At 38.4% G+C, this 23257-nt stretch overlaps 1 long non-coding RNA gene across 2 annotated transcripts in view; it reads right to left on the bottom strand.

Annotated features, from left to right (window-relative positions):
* LOC309866034 overlaps positions 1–23257 on the bottom strand; it is a 36734-nt gene continuing 13477 nt past the window's right edge. For both annotated transcript variants that reach the window (XR_014312381.1, XR_014312382.1), the window contains exons 3-4: positions 19250–19336; positions 1–68 (exon numbers count right to left, since the gene is read on the bottom strand). This is a non-coding gene — a long non-coding RNA (uncharacterized lncRNA). The remainder of the gene's footprint in view (positions 69–19249; positions 19337–23257) is intronic.

Genomic DNA, 23257 nt, shown 5'->3' with positions numbered 1-23257 from the left:
AGTTGAAGAGAAGATGGAGATACTAGTGCCACTTGAAGATGAACCACTTTGTCTCATCAAAGAGTTCTCTTAAAAAAAAAAAAAAGTGACACTAGTTAGCAAAATGTATAGCTAAATTCAAAGAATAATAAGACCATTTAAAAAAGATTTTATTTATTTATTTGAGAGAAAAAGAGCAAGCATGAGTGGGGAAGTGGCAGAAAGAAAAAATCTCCAGCAGACTCCCCATTGAGCAAGGAGCCTGAGGCGGGGCTCAGTCCCAGGACCCCAGGATCATGACCTGAGCTTAAGGCATATGCTTAACTGATTGAGCCACCAGGTGCCCCAAGACCTTTTTATACTATATTTATGTCATTTTCTACCAGCCTGATGAAATAACTTGGTCTTATTTTTAACTAATTACACCTGTGAAATCACTATCACAAAACAAAGAAGAAAAAGAATGTGACAAAATAAGCTAAATAGTAAATCTAAAGATCAAACCAAGCAGAAATATATAAACAAGCAAACATTTTTTAAAAATGGTTCCAAAAATCACTTTTTCCTCTTTTCCAGTGGAATTTCAGATACTTTTCAAATATGTCCCTTAAATATTTTTGCATTTATAGGAGTAATTTTCCCTGGGTAATAAAATGCTGATGACTTTGGTGTCTGATGAGTAGATAGATATGTTTATAACATTTACACAAACCATAGTTTGAGGAAGATAAAAGAAAGTCAATTTCAAATGAAAATTAAACTGCTCAAACTTCTTCCACACCACATACAATCACATGGGGTTAAACAAAACAAACAAACAAAAAAAAGCTCTCCTTTCCCACAAAGGCAGCCACTTTCCCAATGTCCCTTTCTCAATCAAGTTAAGAAACAAAGCCCTCTTGGGTAAATCATTGCAATGCTAATGAAATCCAGGCAGGCAACTTGAAACTTGAAACAGAAAAAATAAAATTATCCAATGGAAATCACTTATTAGCTGTCTCTGGTTCATTGGAACTAACAAAATGTGGAAGAAACATGACCTGAATGTGTCACGGATGATAATGATCTTATGTCTATGCTGTGTTTTCTACCCAGATGGATCCAAAACACTTTTCTGAGTTTCCTAAGGGGTGGGAAATAGGCAGTTGACCACTAGCCCAAATTAATAACTTCTGGGATAGCTAACAGCATAGGTTAACAACCAGATTCATTGTTACCCAAGAGTTATGAGAAACTCAACACAACTCTAGCTGCAACCTGCTTCCTCAAGAGTACTGAAGAAAGAAAATGACCCGCTAGCAATCTGTGTTCACCCCAGACCTGACACTTGCCTTTGGAACCAATCATAAAAATAATGAAAAATTCTTATTGCCTCTAGTATAGGTATTATGTACTTGTTTTTATCTCCTAAGCTCTTTCCAGAATGGCTCTTGCAAGTATTAAACCATCCCGGAGTGAACCAAGGAAGCAGGAGCAACCCCATGGATTTTACTGTTCTGTATAAATGTTGGCCTGTGGCTGCTCCAGCCCTGCCATCCCACACACGCATGTGTATACACACACACACACACACACACACACACACACAGAATTGGGCTCAAAAAAAGGAGTAAGTTTGCAAAAGTTATTGGAGCAATGAGAAAGAGGAGAAAGAAAAAAAATTGACTCCCTGTAGACTTAGAAGCCAACCTCCAGAGAAAAGGCCGCCTGCCCTCTCAACAACTGTCCAATCAGCTTCTGAGAACATGGGCCAAATGCTTTCTGGGAAATACTTCACCCACTTTCCACAGAGCCTGATGAGACTATGTTAATCAGACGCTCCACTCACCCTTAGAGGAAGGGCAGGTGCATGTAATTTTGGCCAACGGAGCACTTTTATCCTCAGAATTTGAACTGTGAGTAAAGGGGCAGAAAGATTCAAAGTGTTTGAGGTCATTTACTCCAGCAGTAGTGTGTGGACAAGTCTGCTGATTCCCATCTCCATCACCTACAAAAATGTGCCTAAACATTTCACTTTGCTTCTCCATTCCAAGAGGCATTCATTTTGAGTAGACCTTTTAATTGAAGTATAATAAATATATAGGAAAATGCATAAAACGTAAACACAGTTTCATGAAACTTTACAAGTAAAGCTGTGTATTCATCATTCAAAAGATATCAAACTTAGCGACAAGGAGTGTGATCTACATACCAGCAGCCTTGGCATTATCTCAAAGCTTGTTAGAAATGCAGACTCTTGGGTCACACCTAGACTAATTCAATCAGAATCTGCATTTCAACAAGATTTCCAAAGAGATCCATATACACAAGAAGCATAGGTATAGAACATGACCAGCTCTCTAGAAATCTCCCTTTTTAATTTACTCAGTCATTAGGCCCTCAAAAGTAACCACTTTTCTGACTAACTCTGAATTAGTTTTATCTGTTCTTAAACTTTCCATGAATTGATTCATGGTATGTATTTGGAGGGATCTGTCTTCTTTTCGCCAACATAATGTTTGGAAATCCTTCTGTGTCTTTGTATTGAGGAATTTGTTCTTAATTTTAATTGATGCATGAACCTACCACATCTTATGTATTCCTTTGTCGATAGTCACTTGGATTGTTTTCAATGTGAGAGCTATTATGAATAATTCTGGTATGATCATGGCCTTTGGAGAACGTATTCATGTATCTGTTGGGTGAATTTTTAAGATTAGAATGGCAAGGTTATGGAAGATGTGTATGTCCAGTCCTGGTAAATACCGACAAAGTGTTTCCCAAACTGGTGGCCCCAGTTAACACTCCCACTATCAGAGTATGAGAATTCTGCTTGTCCTACCATCCTCTAACCAAGCTCTCCATCCTTTGGCCCTGTCAGATGTTTGTCTGGTGGTTGGATGGTTGGTTTAACAGTTCTAGTGGTTATGTGGTGATCTCGCACTGTCATTTGAATTTGCATTTCCCTGTTGATTGGAGCTATGGAGCACATATTCATATTTTTTGGTCATTTGGATATCTTTTTTGTGCAGTGACTGTTAGAATCTTCTGCCCAATTATTGAACAATATTCATCCATCATTTTCCTTTTAAATTGTAGAATTTCTAAAAAATTCTAGAGTCTCTAAATGAGTCTCTTATCAGATATGTTTTTCTATATCTTCCTCTACTTTGTGACTTGGCTTTATAAACTTTTTTTCTTAATTTTAATAAAATCCATTTAGCAATCATTTTTTATTTGGTTAGTTCACAAAATTATTCCGTTTACAAAACAGTGGCTGATGCAACTCTAATCTGATTTCCCATTTTGGTAGTGGAAGATAGAGAAAGAAAAAACAAAACTGGAAGATGATAATCTATCCAATTTGGGAAGATGACATGTTGCCCGGAAAAGTATGCCTTTTGCTTACACTGACATTATTTGTAGGAATGATATTACTTTTGTTGTAATCTAATGACACAATGGATAACTTTTACTCAGATACCCCTAATCCAAGAAGTCCACCTGTCTAAATTATGGAACTGTAAGTCAAATCTGCTGTGTTTATGTTACATTGCTTACCAGACCATGGTGTCATCGGCCCAGGGCAACTCTCTTCCCTCAGAAGTTAATGCTCATGGATTTCTTACCAGGAATTTCCCTCCCCCCAACATCAGACTTTAAAAATAAAATTGAACAATTGCTAATACAAAATAATCAATGGCCAGTTTTTCCTGCCAAGTATACACTGGTGTAATTATCTAGATAATCTAAACAAACACCTTGTTTTACCAGTATTTCCTTAATAACAATTCTTCTTATCAAATCTTTATTATACACCTGTGGTATGTTAGATATGAAGAAAGCCACCAAGGTAAGTATTTTTCCCTATGGGTTAGTATGACATTAGAAGGGCATCTGTAACATGGAAGAGGAAAAAAAATCACACCATCTCTCTTCTAAGAAAGGATGTAATATTAAAAACCAAAAATGTGGCCATGTCATCCTCAATTGCTGTAAGGAGAAGAATTAAAATGGCATGCTTCTTTTTCCCCCGTGAATATTGATTTAGAAAAGACATACGTTACTGTGTTTGTTATTCTACACTGTGGCCAGCAGTGTAGAAAACAGGAACTGTGTATTAAGAACTGTGTATTTCATTCAGGACACTTGATAGAATATAATTTTATTTAATTTGACATCAAAACTGATAGGATGAATAGTGTTAGTCCTGTTTTACACGTGAAACAATGGGGACTCAGAGAAAGTTAAAGGAACACTACTATGGCCCCAATCCCACAGCTTGTAGAGATGCACCTGACCTGAAGGGTAGGACGTTCCAGTTTCATCACTTCCGTTTAGGATATTTCCTCAATTCAATGGAGTCCCTTTCTTAGAGAGGCTGGTCATTCCACACCCAGGACTGCCCTCTCTCCGAGCAGGGCATTCAACTCAGCCCATTCATCACAGCCCCCGAAACCCATGGAGGAATCACAAGTGTCAGCAGAATTCGAAGCACGTCTGGTGTGACTGAGGAACTACAAAGAAAGTTCTTACACCGTAGACCTTCCCTGAGCAGTTTGGTGTGCCTCTGGATATATTTCTTGGGATTTCTTGCTCCACTTTCAAGGCTCTAGCCTTCTTTCCAAGCTTCCTCCTTTGGTTTGCTTATGGAAAAATTTTCCATCTCATTAGCTGTATTCAACTGGAATCTTGAGGACAAAACATCCTTTGTTCAATCAGGAATTAAGTAAAGACCTTAAGAGCTTTAAACTTTCGACGGTCCTGGAACACTGGTTTTAATAATTATGTCCTGTGTGAATAATGAACACACCTGGACTACACCCGACCGTACTTCATAAAGAGTTCTATTGTAGTTTGCGCTGTCTTTGTATAAAAATGAATCATAATCTGGAGTGTGAAATAGCGGGAGGAAGGGATTATAGTGGAAACAACATGGGCTTTGCCATCAGATCACCACCCAACTCCAGGTCTGTCTTCACTCATTGTGGGACCAAAGGCATCTGACTCTGTTTCTGAACCTCTGTGTCATGAAAGGATGCCAAGAGGATGTGTGGTGAGCCATCAAGAGGATAAGACTCTAAAAATATTATGCTGGAGGGTATTTTTGTTGTTGTTGTCTGCAGTTTTTTTTTTTAATCTTTTTTTTAATTTTTTTTTGAAGATTTTTTTTATTTATTTGACAGAGACACAGTGAGAGCAGGAACACAAGCAAGGGGAGTGGGAGAGGGAGAAGCAGGCTTCCTACTGATCCAGGGCTCGATCCCAGGGCCCTGGGATCATGGCCTGAGCTGAAGGCGGACGCTTAATGACTGAGCCACCCAGGTGTCCCCTTTTTAAAACTTTATAACCAAAATTCTCTCAAATAAGCACTCCTCATGTCAAGACACCATACAAACATGTTAAATCTTGCCCAGGAATCTGGCCATCTCCAGATATTAATGAAAGAAATTTGATAGCAGAGAATCAGTTGCTGGGTGAGAAATGGTCAGGGGAGCCTGAGATGAATGCTATTTGGAAGGCCAGGCATTGAGGTAAGCATGAGGTTGTGAAATCAAGCCATCCTGGGGAAGGATGGAAGACCACACGCTACGAAATCCAAAATTCAGGAACCAGGGCCGAAGTCAAAGCCTGACTTAGGAAGGAATTTATTTTATTTTATTTATTTATTTTTAGATGTTCTTTCTTTCTTTATTTATTTGACAGAGAGAGGGAGAGATCACAAATAGGCAAAGAGGCAGGCAGAGAGAGAGGAAGGAAAGCAGGCTCCCTGCCAAGCAGAGAGTCCGATGCAGGGCTCCATCCCAGGACCCTGAGATCATGACCTGAGCCGAAGGCAAAGGCTTTAACCCACTGAGCCAGGTGCCCCTGGGAAGTAATTTAAATAGAACTTCTGTATGTTTGGTAATCAGCAAGAAGCAGCCTCTTCTCTCAGACTCTATTTAGAAGACCCAGCAGCAGAGCCAGGGTTAGGACTGGGGTGTTATCCCAGGAACGAAGCAACAACATGGAACTGTGTGTGCAGGTACAAGCTGAATCTCTCGATGTATTCTCTGGGGTCATTCAGAATGAGTCTGGTTCTTTTAAGTATTTTGAGAAATCTATTCCATCTGCCAGGAAGCAGTCTTCCCCAAGTCAAAATTCCTAGTTTTCTTTTACCTGGGTTTCATTTTATGATTTTGAGTAGTCATTATGGGGTCACTTTCTTCCGAACACATCACGATTTATCAGTTGCTATCTTTAAACAAAAGGACATGACCACAGTAATATTCTTCTGTGTTCCTGGCGGCCATACTTCCAGAAACTCAAAGCTGCTTTGCCACGGGGAGACAACTTAAATGACCAGGTCTGTCCTGCCCCCTACCATCTCCTGCTAAGCTCTATCTCTAACCAGAATCTGTGCCCTGGCATGTTTGTGGATCTGTGTCAGATTTCATTTATGTCTGAAAAACAGAGTCTACATCATTTTACAAGATCTGACTCTAAAGAGGGGAGGAAACACTCCCTCCTGTCAATACTTCTTGTATCTAATCCTTACGTGCAGGTTGCCAGATCTTTGAGTAGGCTCATTAATTTACTTAATTATTAGATTTTAGAAATAATTGAACCCTCAATTTAAAAAGCCTCAGGGCATAGCTCAATAAAAACTTGCATTAAAATATCAAAGAGCATCCACAATAATAACAAAAATAAAATCGATCTGCATAAAACTGCATCCTCATGACTTTGGACAGACCAGTTTATGAGATTAGTTGAGCCTCCTGCTGTAAAATGACTTCATCAGAGCCCCCTCAGGCCTGGCAGACATGGGCTTAAAAGACATGGTTTCCATTGATTTGGGCAACCCTGATACCTTCAGAAAGATGCAGGATATTATTGGGTCTGTCAGTGGAGAAGCACTGATTTAAGCATCATGGGCTCAGGGACTACAATGGACAGTATCACAAGTCCTAGGTGGTCACATGACTTATCTGGGCCCTAGTTGCCAAATTTCAAGATAAAGTCATTTGCATAGATGACCTCCATGTTTCTTTCCAACTCAAACATTCTTTGAGTCTGTAAGAAGAGGAGTGGATGAGTTAACAGCATTACTAACCACACAGAATTCTGTTGATGCTTTATATCTCAGATATTATACATTGAGGCCAGCTATCTGATGTGTTTTCCAAACTTCAAAATCGTGTTGCCATTAGCAGTTCACGTTCATTTAGAATCCATGGGCTCGAAGTGATTTAGGGAAGTTTTTAAAACACAGAGACGATGTGATCCCTGCCCTTGATATGCTTACAGCACAACTTTTGTTTCGCAGTTCACTCAATTATAATAACGGACTCCTTCTCCATATGCAGAAATATCTCCCAGAAATAATTAGCTGCAGACACAAAACAATTAGGTGGTTGCAACCTCATAAAATGCGGTTGTTAGTTAATTGGCTCATATTCACATTGTGATATTTGCATCTACCCACCTAAGCACCTGCAGAATTTTAGCTCGCAAAAATAGAAGCGAGGTTTCAAAAGCATGGCCTGGCAAGTATCGTCGAAGCAGTCACGGTGACCCGTGTTTTCTGTGGGCATCCTTAATAGCACTCGAAAATATTCAAGCATATGGAAAAATAAAATGTTAATCTCTGGAATACAGACTCTTTACGAGGATAATGAATACCAGGGGCTTCGGAGTAATACCTAGACCTCACCTCTGTTTTCTGTCCAAACCTGTTTTCCTCTGTAGGTTCATACCCGCAGGCTTCTTACACCTGTGGGCATCGGGTTGTATTTTGGAGTTTTGTGACAAATGAGAATGCCTCTCTGGGGGGAGGGTCTTGTGGATGGTAAGCAGACAGCAACGCCTATTTGCTTCCAGGGGACTTTTCCCGTTTCCTTCATGGTTTGAACCGAATACTTCACTCACCCAAGTTCTCCCTAGTGACCAACTGTATATTAACCACGCCAAGCTTTTGAACCCCAAACCCAGGGTTGCTTGTTGTTGTTGTTGCTGCTGCTTTATTTATCTGTGGCCTCAAATTTGGAGCCAGAATCCCACCACTTAGCTCTGAGTAAGGTAACCAGGCCTGATGCTCAATACACTGGCAATGACTCTCTCTTTGACCAACCCTTAGCCAGGCTCCTCTGAGTGAGTGCTGTCTCCACTAGGCTTAAATCTTGGTTTATAAAAAGTGGAACAAAACACCAGAAGTACCCTCTACCAGCTCAAAGCCACGTCCCTAAGATGACCTTAGTCCCCTTAAAGTGCCTGCCTGAGAAGACTCAGGACTGCCCGGAGAAAGTACTATGTGTTCCAGCCAGCACACAAGGATAGGGCCACTGTCTCACAGCACCTCTGGGAGTGTGTGTGTGTTGGGGGGGGGGGGGGTATGACTTTGATAAGTGCCAGTGAGCAAGCCTGAGTGGCTTTTGCAGGGACCAACCCTGCTTCCTGCTTTTTGCAATCTTTCATTTCCCCAATCTGAGACCCCTTTTCTATTCCCTATTCTCCCTTTAAAACACCTGTTATCTCTGCACAAATTGTGGTTGAGTTCAGTTCTTACTGGACTTCCTTGCCTATCACAATCGTGTAGTACTGATTAAAATCTATCCTCACCTCTTCTGCTGGTGTCAGGCTATGTTTCTCCTTAACAAGACCTACTTAAATGCCCCAGGGCACATGATGTCCAGCCAGTTGAAATAGTTACCAAAGAGATATCTTGACCAAGCAACCTTTTTTTTTTTTCAAAGATTTTATTTATTTATTTGACAGACAGAGGTCACAAGTAGGCAGAGAGGCAGGCAGAGAGAGAAAGGAGGAAGCAGGCTCCCCGCTGAGCAGAGAGCCCGATGTGGGGCTCGATCCCAGGACCCTGGGATCATAACCTGAGCCGAAGGCAGAGGCTTTAACCCACTGAGCCACCCAGGCGCCCCGGCCAAGCAACTTTTAGACCGGCATTACCACAACCATGTCTGGCATTGGAGTTATTGACCGCACCTCTCAAATCCACAGGGACCCACATCAGGAAGACTAAATCCTCCATGTTTCTAGAAAGATTTTTCAGCCTGGAATCAGTGTGCACCCAAGGAGGGGAGCTTGGCCTCTTTCAGAAACCCAGGGATTTCCCAACTCCTTCTCTGTTTCCTCTGTGGAGCTGCCTAGTACTGGCTCCAAACCCCTTTGGCTTGTTTAAACTGCTGAGGTGGGTGTTTTCAACACCTATTTGTTCTGTAAACCGTTGGCTCCTAGCCATCAACTTTCGCCGGCCCTGATAACATCAGATTACAGCTGAGCTGGGTTGAGAATTCAAGCTACTGATCAGAAACCTGGCAGCTTTTGTGAGGTCTTGATACATGACGAAAGTTCATTTCAGAGGAGGAAGGAGAAGGGAAGACAAAAGGATGGGGGTGTTCAGAAGAAAGCGAGCAGGAAGAGGTGGGAAAAAGAGAAGAAGGAAGGAAAGAAGAGGAAAAAATTAAATCTGATTTCGTAGTAGATCTCCCTATTCAGCAAGCCTTGGCAGGTTTTTTGTTTGTTTGTTTTGTGTGGGTTTTTTTGTTTTTGTTTTTGTTTTTTGTTTTTTGTTTTCTGGATTCTCAAAGCAAAGTGGTGGGGGAAAGAGGGAACGAAAGAAAAGGAAAAAGAAAGAAAAGGAACAAGAAGGCACTTTGAATATCAGAGAATTCCAGTACAGGCCAAGCCAGATGCACGGGGAATAGATGAAAGCCCAGTGCAGAGCAGAATGCCACAGCTGGTGTCAAAACTGAATTCTGTAGAGGATACCTGGACAGCTGTCCTGTCACTCCAACACAGGTTCTGTTTACCCTTTACTGACCAGAGAACACTCACTGTTGACATAGAACACATCTGCTTTGAGATACTCACAGAAATACGCCATACTCATTTCTTCTTTGCACGACCACGATTGTTCTAAATATACTATGGAAAAGATCAAAATTAGATAGAATCTTAAAGACTACAATGGAAACATTTTTTGAAGTAGATAAAAAAGAGGATTGAGGGATGCATACAGTGTTAGAGAAGAAAAAAGCTGAAATGACTTAACTCAATAGCTATTTCTAGAAAAGACAATGGCGGAAACGTGTTCGCCAAAGGGAGAGGTGAGTGTTGTAGGGATCAAGGTTAAGGCAGCTCAACTTTTAAAAGAGGTGAGCTCAGGTACCTCAGGTTCCCTTTATTTCTAGGATGATAACTTGGTAACTTATTGCTCATGGAGAGGGAATAACTGGGAAATAAAGTGACACCTGAAGGTTCGTAAAATGAAAGCTGAATTCTAGTTTCAGGTAGGTTACTGACCATAAGAAATTTCTTCTTCTGTCTCCCAAACACCCAGTAAATGATAGTCAAAGACGATAAGGAGTAAAACTAGATATAAATCTACAAAACCATGAGCCATCAGAGAACCAGAGATTTTGCACATTTCTGGAAACAAAAAGTTCATGGGAGATGCTGTATTATAAACCCAGCAGGGAAGAGACAGCCCAGAATGGGTATAGAGCGAGATAACGCTAAGGAGTTTCCAGGCTGGCTGGAGGCCTCCAGAGGGCTTCTGGTGTTGGACTTAAAGGAAGAAATGAGCCTGAATGGGACGGATTGTGTAATGATCAAGAGTAAGCTTCCTAACCAACCCAGCACACATAACTACTAACAACGTGATGTTTACTCCAAACAAAACCCAAAAAACAAAAAACAAACCAACAACCTATCTAGAGAACACTCAGTAACCAGACAGAATGTTTAGTTCTGTAGAAGAAAGTTATCCTGGTAGCCTTTATCACCCTTTGTCTATGACCCTAAGTCAGAAATCGAAGTCAAACCTGCGTGCTCAGAGATGCAAGTCAAACTCCTTCCTTTCTCATTCTTTGAACTGGGACAGACTGGCATCTTCAGAAAGTTAAGGGATATTTCAGCAGGGAGAAAAAAGATTAAAAAAAAAAAAGAAAAAGGAAAAAAGAAAGTAAATAAATAAGAAATGAGGTCCAATAAGGGGTGTGTGGAGGGAATCAGAGGGAAAATCTCTAATAAGTATCCTCAGAGAAATGTGGGAAGATATCATATTCATTCAACAAGAACAGGCTACCATGGAGAATGAACTATTGTTGAACCAGAAGAGTTTCTAGGAATTTAAGGTATAATTGCACAGGGAGAAGAAAGAAAGAAAGAAAGAAAGAAAGAAGAAAGAAAGAAAGAAAGAAAGAAAGAAAGAAAGAAAGAAAGAAAGAAAGAAAGAAAGAAAGAAAGAAAAGTTGAGAAATAAAGATAAATGCATCTCTCAGAATGTGGAGCAAAGGAAAAGAGACAAAATGTTGGAGACAAGATAACAGGAGAGCTAACTACCGAAGAGTGATGTCTGATGCGACTGTTGAGGTGGGGGAGGAAATCATCGAATTGATAGAAGCAGAGACCTCACAGACGTCAGGGAGACGTCAGGGAGACGTGCAGTTCCAAAATGAAAGGGCTTGTTAAGTGCCAAGCCCAAGGAATGAAAATGAAGAAAACCTACAGGCATGAATGTGAAATTATAGAACACCAAAGATAAAACTGCCTGCTCTTAAATGTTTCCCCCCTGAGGAAAGTAAGCCATCTAGAAAGATAGGAGGAGAAGGGGGTGGGGAAGAGGAGGAGAGGAAGAAAGGGAACTATTACACTATTATTATTATTATTATTCTATGAACTATCTTATTAGCAATCGTAGGTGCAAAGAAATTTCACACAGATGTGGTCACTATTCCTAGATCTCACACTTGCAAGCGATGAAAATTGCACCAAACGTGCATTTTGAAGATCATTTTAGGGGCGCCTGGGTGGGTTCCGTTGGCTATGTATTTAACTTTTTATTTCGGCTCAGGTCATGATCTCAGGACCCTGAGATTGAAGCCCGCACATTCAGCCCTGCCCTGAGCACCGAGCTCGCTTAAGATCCTATTCTCTCCCATCCGACTGCTCCTGAATGTGCCTGGTTCTCCCTAGAAAACAAACAGACGGGGCGCCTGGGTGGCTCAGTGGGTTAAGCCGCTGCCTTCGGCTCGGGTCATGATCTCAGGGTCCTGGGATCGAGTCCCGCATCGGGCTCTCCGCTCACCAGGGAGCCTGCTTCCTCCTCTCTCTCTCTCTGCCTGCCTCTCTGCCTACTTGTAATCTCTCTCTGTCAAATAAATAAATAAAATCTTAAAAAAAAATAAAAATAAAAAACAAACAGACAAAAACAAAACCAAAACAAACAACTTTAAAAATAAATAAACAAATAAAAATTATTTCAAAAAGCAAAGAGCAACTGGTTGAATTGTAGAGATCAAAAATTTCTCTTCTAGATTAAACCAAAAAATGGACTTAATAATTTGAAGTTGGGTATAAAATTACAGAAACAGCATGTATGGATTCAAAAAATATACACATCTGAAACAAGATGGAAACAAAGATGATTCTAGAACAGCCTTTGGGGGAAAAAAATTGCTCCACGGAAACATAAAAGTAGGAAAAATTTTCTAAATTAATAAGATGTCTATGTAATATACTTTCCGAGATTCTTCTATCACTAATTTACTAAATTAAATATACTAAGTAACCAGTTGACTATTTTATGACATATAAATATATATAATCAAGTTAGGTCATACCCTCTGAAAAAGCTTTTCACTTGGAAAGATAGTAAGAAATGATTTCAGAATATAACAGAATTACATTATTAATATTAATAAATTAGAAATAATATTAGGTCTGACAGATATTGAAAGGTAAAAGGAGGAAATAGATAGAAAAAGATACAGAGGTTGAATTATATTAAATAGAACTATAGAAAGATAAACCAAGTTGGATACATGAAATCCTCATCAATCATAATGGGAATTCAATAGCTAAATCTCAAGCAGCTAAATGAAGAAATAGAAATAGAAATAGCATATTACTTAATAATTTGAAGGCAAGAACTTCTAGAGTTTTAACAAAAATGGGCAGAAGTGATTGCCTCTGGGAAAGAAAGAATATATTTGGGGCAAATGTGGGATTATTACATTCGAGTGTTCTTCATTAAAAGTAAGACTCCTTAAATGTCTAGATTGTATTCAAATGTGCCAGGGCATACTTGTAGCCTTTATTGTTATCTGAGAAGTAGGTGTTATTGAAATTTCAGGTTTACAAAGAGAAAATGGAGACTCAGGGAAGGTAAATGATTACCTAGATACAGCAGCCTTGTAGGTGGTAGAAATGAAGATTTGTTTTTGTTTTTAAGACTTTATTTATTTTGGGGCGCCTGGGTGGCTCAGTGGGTTAAGCCGCTGCCTTCGGCTCAGGTCATGATCTCAGGGTCCTGGGATCGAGCCCCACATAGGGCTCTCTGCTCAGCAGGAAGCCTGCTTCCCTCTCTCTCTCTCTCTCTCTGCCTGCCTCTCTGCCTACTTGTGATCTCTGTCTGTCAAATAAATAAATAAAATCCTTAAAAAATAAAAAAGACTTTATTTATTTGTCAGAGAGAGAGAGAGAAAGCAAGTAGGTGGTGCAGCAGGCAGAGGGAGAAGCAGGCTCCCGGCTGACCAAGGAGACCGATGTAGGACTCGATCCCAGCACGCTGGGATCATGAGCTTAGTGGAAGGCAGACATAGACATTTAACTGACTGAGCCATCTAAGGGTCCCCAAAACGAAGTTTTTATAACCAGATTTTCCAAAGGCTATTCTCTTTGGAAATCTCAAAATGGGGATGGATACTACATAGCATCATTCCCAGATTTTTCCTATTTCCTTTCAACAATGTATAGAATGTAGTTAAACCCAGGTTTTGGCAAACTTTTTCTAAAGGCCTGATAGTAAACATGTTTTATTTCCAGCCCTTTGTTCCCTGTCACACCATCACTCAGTTCCACCACAGTAGTGCCAAACCATCATAGACAAAACATAAGAGGAGGGTGTGGCTGGATTTGCCCCATGGGCTATAGTTTGCCAATCCTTCCATCAATACATTAACTTGCTCTTTTTAATTTTTCTTTTTGTTTCACTTCTGGGTTCAAGCGTAGGAATGTGTTTTCATTGAACCTAATCTGCAAATTTCTGCTAATGCCTGCCATTATTACATACACATGTTACTTCATGTATCCTTGCCATTCATGACTGATGTCCTTCTCCATAATTTAGCTTTGTATCCCATAAACTGACAGTTACACAGCATTTTTTATTGGAGGGGGTTCTATTGACATATTCGTATTGATCAGAGAAAATCTGAGTAAAAAGATGAAGTAATTGTTTTCAATGGTCAAGAGTAACATGGAAGTTGCAAAATTTTATCAGTTATAGATGCCTTGAGGTATTTAGTAATTAACCTGGCCTGGCCAGGTTGTGTTTATAGGACTGAGTAGGCACAAAAGCTGAAGCTGAGCCAGGAAGGGGCTGTTCATTTGATTGGTTGATGCAGTCATGATTCATTTGAGATGACAGAACTGGGGCATATGTATGACCCAATAGATTCTATAACTAGATTCTTGAAATACCATCAAAGTAGAGTAGAGAAGGTCATCTATGATGTGTCAATCAATGGCCTGAGAATGACAAACAGTCTCTTGATGGTACTTCTCACAGAACAATCAGCTCTTGCTTGCTCTGCAGGTTTTCTATGCTAAGATTCAAATTCCTGGGACAGAGGATCTTATTAGTATAGCCACCGCCCACTCTTTGGGAAAGGAAGAACAGACACAATCCTTCGCTACTCTTGGACTATATGCAGTACAGCTGGGCATCTCTTCATAGAAACATCAAGGTGTGCTACCAGACAAATTAGGAATAAATAGATAGTGAGCAGACAGAAACAAATGATGTCTACTACAGTTTAGAATACTCAGTACGGAATTTTTGGAGAGGTAAACCCATTGCTCATTTTAATAATCTGTGTCTGTACAGTGTCATATAATCCAATCTCCTTTTTGATATATTTGCTTTAATTTAAAGTAGAAAATGGCTGACCTATGTTTGTCTTGCTTCCCAACAGAGTTAAAGACATATGCACATTAAATTGAACATACAACTTTGAATTTTTAGATAAAATTGTAGACTTGTCACAACACATATTACTGAATTTTTTGAAGGTTACTGTGGAAGTAACAATACACTGATAGCACAACATTCAGATCAATTTTGGTTTGTGTAAGTCAGTGGAATGCATGTTGTTGCACATGGTCACCCCACTGGGAATGGTTCAGTTCTAGACCTATGGCCATATAGTGTCAGGAAATGATGGAGAATACATTTCCTGGATTTTTTTTCCCTTTGAATGGTGTTTGGAATCCAATTTGTCTGATTTGATTTGGACATAGTGGCTACATGAGAAGACAAATTAAAGACCTGTTGCACAGCCCAAAGAAAGAAGTGATGAATCCTCTCTTAAAAAAACAAAACAAAACAAAAAAACAAACCAACAAACAAACCAAAAAACAAACAAAAAGACAAGGAAAAAAAAAAAAAGAAACAGCCTCTATAATTTACTTTAAAGCCTCATTGGTTTGAATCTTGGGAGCAATTAACACATATTGCGTAGGGATATGTGTGGATTCACTATTATTATTAACTTGGACAATGGAAAGTAACTTCCCACTCCAACCCAAATCTTAATGAAATGCTTCAAACAGCTTTTTATAATTTGTTTCTCTAAACACATTCTACTAAATTGACTTTAGATGGGCACCTGGGTGGCTCATTTGGATAAATGGCTGCCTTCAGCTCAGGTCATGATCTCAGGGTCCTGGGATTGAGCCCCATATCATGCTCCATGCTCAGTGGAGAGTCTGCTTCTCCCTCTCCCTCTGATCTCTCTCTCAAATAAATGAATAAAATCTTAAAATAAGTAAATAAATAAATGAATAAACAAACTGACTTTAGAACTCTACTTATGTATCAGGTGATAATGCTTGAGGTTTGCACACTCATTTGTATATCCAGGATTTCCCCAAGTGTTTTCTTTAGAGTAAGAGCTCCACGTGAATCTCCAACAAAAAAAGAGTTTTGTGGACTAACAGTTCAGGGGATGCATTTTCCCCCAAAATCTGCCTAAAGTTTATTTATCCAATCATGTTTGCAGACTTATTTATCATAACATGTTTCTTCCCAACACATACTGCTATGCTAGTATACTAACAATTGCTTACTAATTAACATATAACTAACTAACTAACTAACTAACTGCTATACTACTTTCTCAGAAACCAAAAATATAAACACCTAAACTATATGTTTGGTGATATGTAGATGAGTAATGTTAAAAATTGATCAAATTTTATTTACTGAAACGCTTGGAAATGTGTAAATAAAATCTTAAACACTTGGTTTACAGGCAAAAAAAAAAAAAAAAAGTAAAAAAATGAAAATGTGAAGCAAAGACCTGAAATGGTTTTGTAGCCATGCATTTTCCCACTTAAAAGGGCAGGAGTTAGTGATAAAGAAAATGTTTCACAAGGTTATATGTAAAAATATATGACATAGAAAATTTGGAGAGAGACTTTAGCATTTCTGGAGTTCTCATCCTGGCATTCCAGGTTGGGCTTAGAAGCTCAGATTAAAACAGTGGAGAAAGGGGACTCTTGGCTGGCTCAGTTGGTTAAGCAACTGCCTTCAGCTCGGGTCATGATCCCAGAGTCCCGGATCGAGTCCCGCATCAGACTCCTAGCTCCACAGGGAGTCTGCTTCTCCCTCTGACCTTCTCCTTTCTCATGCTCTCTTTCGCTGTCTCTCTCTCAAATAAATAAATAAATAAAATAAATAAAATCTTAAAAAAAAATAGTGGAGAAAGGAAAGAGATAGTAGTCTAGTCCACTACCTCTGTTCATTTCATAGTAGTCCTCATCACCAGATCAAAAGCCCACATCCAGATCACCTAACTACAAACAAAATTCAATTATCTGAGGACCCACAAGTATATGGAAAAATTCCAAGTCTTGAAATAAAAAGTATGTATACGTGTGGTGGAGGTTTTGAATGAGGGTATAACAGAAGCATCCTTGATGGTCACATGGATGCTTCGAGAAGTCAGTGAAGATACAAACCCAAAAGAAGTGATCGAGTCATAGTACCAATTAATCAGTTCACTGGTCAGAAGGAGCAGAACATTCCAAATGGCTGCTACTTTCAATGGAAAACATCTTTGGCGAGCGAAAGGAAGCAAAAATCTACAGGAAAAGGAGGAAAGAGAAAAGAAAGACAGTGTGAAGAAAGGGGACAGTGGAATGAGGACAGCAGAGGAAACGGAGCTCCCAGCAATGGACAACAATTGTTCTGACATCAGAAAAGAGAAGGGCAAAGAATTTATTAATTGAACATTTACTGAAACTAATGCTCAGTGGGGAGTTTAACACTGAATCTTTTCCTTCATGAGCATTTACTATTATGGGCAACCTTGTTGAGTGTTTATTTTAAATTTACATATGAATTGTGGCTCTTAATGGATTATTAATTTGCCCAAATGTCCTACATAGCAAATGAATTGGCCACTCAGGCCTTGTGACCTAAGTGTCCACATTTCAAGCTACTGCACACACACCCCACCTCACTTCCAACCAAGAGGCACTAGAGCATCTGGTCTCAACATTAAATGGTTTTGCCTGATTGTGCTAGTGTAAGGCAGACCATTAGAGTTCAAGTGGGATTTGCCCAAGTGTGTATCAATGGTTCTGAAGCAGACAGTCGCTTAACATTTTGAAAGGACATCAATCAATATAATCCATAGATTTTAGGTACAAAGTGAGGAAGAATTATCTTACCTATGCTCATAAGGAAGATAACCTTCAATACAAGGTGACTTGACTCTATTTGTAAATTCAAGCAAATGTGTTCTCAGTTTTCAAATGCTTTGCATAAACAGTTATAGGAAAAAAAAGAAAGAAAAGAAATATGAACCATTTAAGTAACCAGATGCAGGTATTTATTCAAAATGGCACGTTCTCTTTGGATGTCAAGTAAGAAAATTTATTTTCTTATTTTTTTTTTGTCTGTGAATATTATATCTTGTAGCTCATAGACAATTTATAATAGGATTGTCCATACAAAGACACTTAAGTTTATCTTCCCACTAATGCTATTTGTGTATAGAGCTTTGGACTTTCCCCCATCTATCCACAGGATTTCTATCAATAGGATAGAGATATCCTTACAGGATAGGAAAACATACAAGGAACAAAGTTCATTTGCCATTGTGTTTTTGTTAAGGAAAACATGTTAGATGCACAAGGACCAGTATTTTTGGAGCCCAGTAATACCAAAGTCTGCTTTACCTGTGACACAGACATGTAGACAGATTGAAGGACAGAAAAGGAAGGGAGAGAGGGAGGGAGGGAGGAAAGAAGGAGAAAGAAAGAAAGAAAGAAAGAAAGAAAGAAAGAAAGAAAGAAAGAAAGAAAGAAAGAAGAAAAAAGAGGAAAGGAGAAGAGAGTAGAGGAAAAGAACAGAAAAGAAAAAGAATAATAAAAAGAGAAAAAGGAGATAGATGGAGGGATAGAGGAAGAAAGAAAGAAAGGAGAAAGAAAGAAAGAAGAAAGAGAGAAAGAAAGAAAGAAGGAGAGGGAAAGATAGAAGAAAGGAAAGAGAGAGGAAGCAAAGGAAGGAAGAAAAAAAGTAATGCTAGAAGAAAAAAAGTAATGTCTGGAAGAAGAAAACATTCTTTTGAACAACTAGCATTTGTGGGTTAGTGAGGGTTTGCTTAAGCAACACTGTGCTGTATGGAGCACAGTGTAGTGTGCTCCATACAGCACACTGTATGGAGTAGTGAGTGTGAGTAGAAGTAGTGAGTAGCGAGTAGTGAGCAGTGAGTGACCAGAAGTCTGAAGAGATAAGTTCTATTCTTTGCCACAGATTTCACAGCCTTAAACAAATCTCTTAACCTTATGAACTTCCTTTTCCAACTCAAAACTCTTAATCTAGAGGAAAGCAAGCTAACATGGTCTAAGCATGAGAGAATGTAGACATTTGAGAAGACCTGAAATAGTTAAAGGCATGGCCAGACTTGGGAAAGGCTTGTTGGGGCCACATGTTTTCCCAGTGTGTGACCTGCAGGCACACACCTGGGCTCGGTCAGGTTACACCTCACTCCTTCCCACCCCCAGGTCAGGCCCTGGTTGATGATAGACCCAGGCCCCTCCTTAATTAAGTATACCAATCACCTAAAGCAACAAGAGGGTATTAGGGAATATTGGATGTCACTCAGTCTCTCTTTAGACTTCCTTTCCCTTTAATTATTTCAAAAGAAAAACATTAACTTTAAAAAAAAAAAAAAAAGGCAGAAATAACATAAGCCAAACGCCTTAAAGGAATAGTTACCTGTAAAGATGAAATGATGGTTTGGAGTTTTCACTGCACTGTATTTCTCATTCTGAGAACATTAATGACCCATCACCACGTAGTTTCCTAAAATGAAAGTTTGAAAATTCTTATTTGATTTTTTTTCTTACAGTCATTTTATTGTTGTTGTTGTCCCTTAAATCTAAGGAGCCAGAACATGCTTAAAAACATTACTGATGCTTTCCTACCCAAGGAATTCTTTTCTCATAAGGGTCCCACAATCACTGATGGTTTGCAGAATTAAGCACATCAAAGAGAAAGAAAGGGGGCTTTCACTTGTCCAATGACAAATGCAGGTAGGTGGAACAAACTCTTTCTCCAGCTAAAAAATTGATAAGACAATTAGAAATTTACAATCTATCTCATGCCAAATAGAACAGAGGCTTTGCCTTCCCCCATTTTGGACAATAAAACTGAGAAGATAAACTAATGGAATTTTTTTTAAGTTGGTCACTATGTATCTACACCTATTTCTTTTGTTCTTTCTTGTTTAATTTCATAGATGAATATTCCCTCAAAAGATTACTGAATGGTATTTACAATATCAGGTCTAGAATATCACTTAACACATTTCCTTATCTGAATTTCTTATCAACCCCTTGATAGCTCTACTGTTATTAATATCCCCAGGAGGAAACAAATACTTACAGAAGTTTTGACTTGCTGAAGCCCACACAGTAAAACCCACTCTAATCTCAAAAAGTCCATTTTCTTGCTCTTACAAAATCCACAAAAATGAAGTCGGACCTCAGTAACTTCTAGAGCAATCCACTTAGTGCTTTGCCCTTTCTAATCACCTGCTTCTAGGTGTCCAGTAACTTTATTTCCCTAGTCACTGCCAGCTCAGCACTATTGGCTAATGTATTTACCACTGAATTTTTACCACAATGTGACAGTCATTTACCATTCTCTATTCTTCCTCTCACTTCAGTGTGATAATTACCTAATCTAAGTAACTACACAAGTATCACTACATGATAACAGAGTATTTACCCAAGTCATGTATTATATTTTTGAAGCTCAGCAGCATTCTCTTTAATCAAAAATATTAACCTATTGAATTGACTGATCATGAGAATTCAAAACACAGTGGTTTGATAATCTAGAAAAAGTAAACCAATCCCTTGAAAAACCCCTTCTGCCAAAATTCACTCAAGAAGAAATCGATTATCTGAATAGACCTAAGCTTATTTTAAAAGTTGAATCAAAAATTAATAATCTTCCCAAACAGAAAACATAATGTCTAGATGGGCTCACTGGTGAATTCTACCAAATATTTAAGGAAGATATTTCACAATTCTTTATAATCTTTTCAGAGGACAGAAGAGGTAATACTTCTTGACTCATCTATGAGGTCAGTATTGTCCTAATACCAAAATCAGAAAAAGAAATTACAAGAAAACTAATGACCAATATCTCCTATAAATATAGATGCAAAAATCCTCAACAAAACCTTAACAAATTGAAATTTTAAAAAGTATAAAAGGAGTATACACCACAACCAAGTAAGATTTATCTTAGATATTCAAAACTAGTTCAAATTAGAAAATCAATTTTGTAACCCATTCCCATCAACAGATTAAAAAGAAAATCACATGATCAATCAACAGATGCAGAAGGAGCATTTGACAAAATGTAACATTCATTCATGACAAAACGTTTAAGTAAAACAGAAATAAAAAGGAACATTCTCAATTTGATAATTATCTACAAAAAGAAAAAAAAAATCTACAGCTAACATCTTACTTAATGGCCAAGAAACTCAAAGCTTTCTTGTATATGAAAAAATCTACAAAACTTTAGTGAATAAAAAAAAGAAACTTAAAAATTGTGATATATTCCATGTAAGAAGATTAGATTTAGAATTTAGAATAGACTAGACTAGAATTTAGAATACCTCAACTGTGGTATTGGCAAGATTATAATTCCTCCCAAATGGATCTATAGATTCATTGTGATCCCACTTAAAATCCCAGCAAGTTATTCATGGATATTAATAAATTGATTTTAAACTTTATATGGTGGGATAAAGACTCAAAATAACCAAAACAATATTGAAGGAGAAGATCAACATTCAAGAATTAATATTACGTATCTGACACACTGTAAGGCTTACTTACTAGAAAGACTTATTATAAAGCTATAGTAATGAAGAGAGAGTACTCAAGACATAGGCAGTAACCTCTTCAGCATCAGCCCCAGCAACATTTTTTTGGATATGTTTCCTCAGGTGAGGGAAACAAAAGTGAAAATGTACTAATGGGGCTACACCAAACTAAAAAGGTTTTTCATGACAAAAAAAACCATCAATGATAAAAAAAAAAAAAAGAAGAAGAAACCTATCAAGTAAGAGAAGATATTAGATCTGATGTTAGATCTGACAAGGAGTTAATATCCAAAATATATTAAAAAACTCAAACAATTCAACACCAAAAATACATATATTATCTGATTAACAAATAGATGGCTCAAATAGGCATTTTTCCAAGAAGACCCTTCTTCGACAATAGATACTTGAAAAGATACTCAACATCACTAGTCATCAAGGAAATAATGAGATACCACCTTACACCGTCAGAATGACTAGTGTCAAAAATGTAAGGAATGACAAGTGCTGGTGAGGATCGGGAGAAAAGGGAAACCCAGTGTTTATTACAGTAGTATTTATAATAGCCAAGATATGGAAGCAACCTAAGTGTCCCATGATAGATGGATGTATAAAGAAGATGTGGTATATGTGCATACAGTGGAATATTAGTCATAGAACAGGAATGAAATCTTGCCTTTTGTGACAACACACATGGAATGATGAGGTATGATGCTAAGTGAAACAAGTCAGAGAAAGACAAATAGCATATGATTTCACTTATATATGAGATCTAAATAAATGCACACAGAGAACAAACTTGTGGTTGCTGGATGCATGGTAGGTGGGTGAAATGGGTGAAGGTATTCAGAGGTACAGACTTTTGGGTATAAAATAAGTCAACAGGATGAAAAGTATAGCGTGGGGAACATAGTCACTGATGTTGTAATCATGTTGTATGGTGACAGTTAATAACTACACCTACTGTGGTAATTACTGTGTAAAAATGTGGAATTGTTAAATTACTATGTTGCACACCTAAAACCAATACAATGTTGTATGTCAACTATATTTCAATACCATTTTTTTAAATTGGTGATTTTGAGTCATAAAAAAGAAATCCAATAATTTACAAGGTTGCTAAGTTGTGTATATCCTCCACAAAAAGAACATATTTGAAAAAAGTGAGTATGGTAATTGAGTACACAAAGCTCAGAAAATCAGAGCCTAATATCTTCTTGATATGGAAGACCCAGGTTTTCCCTGGGGTGAGTATTTTCACAGACAGGAAATGTCAATGAACCAATCACTCTACAAGAGGGGTATAGGATTTTTTGCCTCAACAATTAATATTGCAGCTTCAAATTAAGTTCACAACTTTGATTAAAGTGAACTTGATTTTACATCTTTCTTAGTCCTCATGATAAAAGTTACAATTTCAGTGAATAAGTTCTGTCTATTAAACCCTAAACTTCACTGGCGTAATTAAGACTCATTTGAAGTAGAATTAACTCGGACATGTGGCAGGAGAGGCTATAGTTAATTCCTATTTCCTGCTACTTCTTGACTTCAAATGTGTCCCTGGGATGGAGAAAGGGGGCAAGTGTTCTCCACATACTTTGTATTGTAAACACATCTTTTCCCAGATTTAGGTTTCCCTTCAAGAGTGAGCCCCTGAGCTGCTGGCCACTTCATACCTTCTCTTGGATAATTTAAGAATTATCCAACTTCAGCACTAAATGGATCCTCAGAAGCCATTTCCTTCAAGTATAGAAGTTCTCTGTGTGTCTGTAGAAAACCTCTCTAGAAAGGTAATAAGAGGGCGCCTGGGTGGCTCAGTGGGTTAAGCCGCTGCCTTCGGCTCAGGTCATGATCTCAGGGTCCTGGGATCGAGTTCCGCA

This window comes from Mustela nivalis, assembly GCF_964662115.1.
Source record: "Mustela nivalis genome assembly, chromosome: 6".
Taxonomy (NCBI): domain Eukaryota; kingdom Metazoa; phylum Chordata; class Mammalia; order Carnivora; family Mustelidae; genus Mustela; species Mustela nivalis.
The sequence above is the reverse complement of the archived record's forward strand: the minus strand, read 5'-3'. Positions and strand labels throughout refer to the sequence as shown.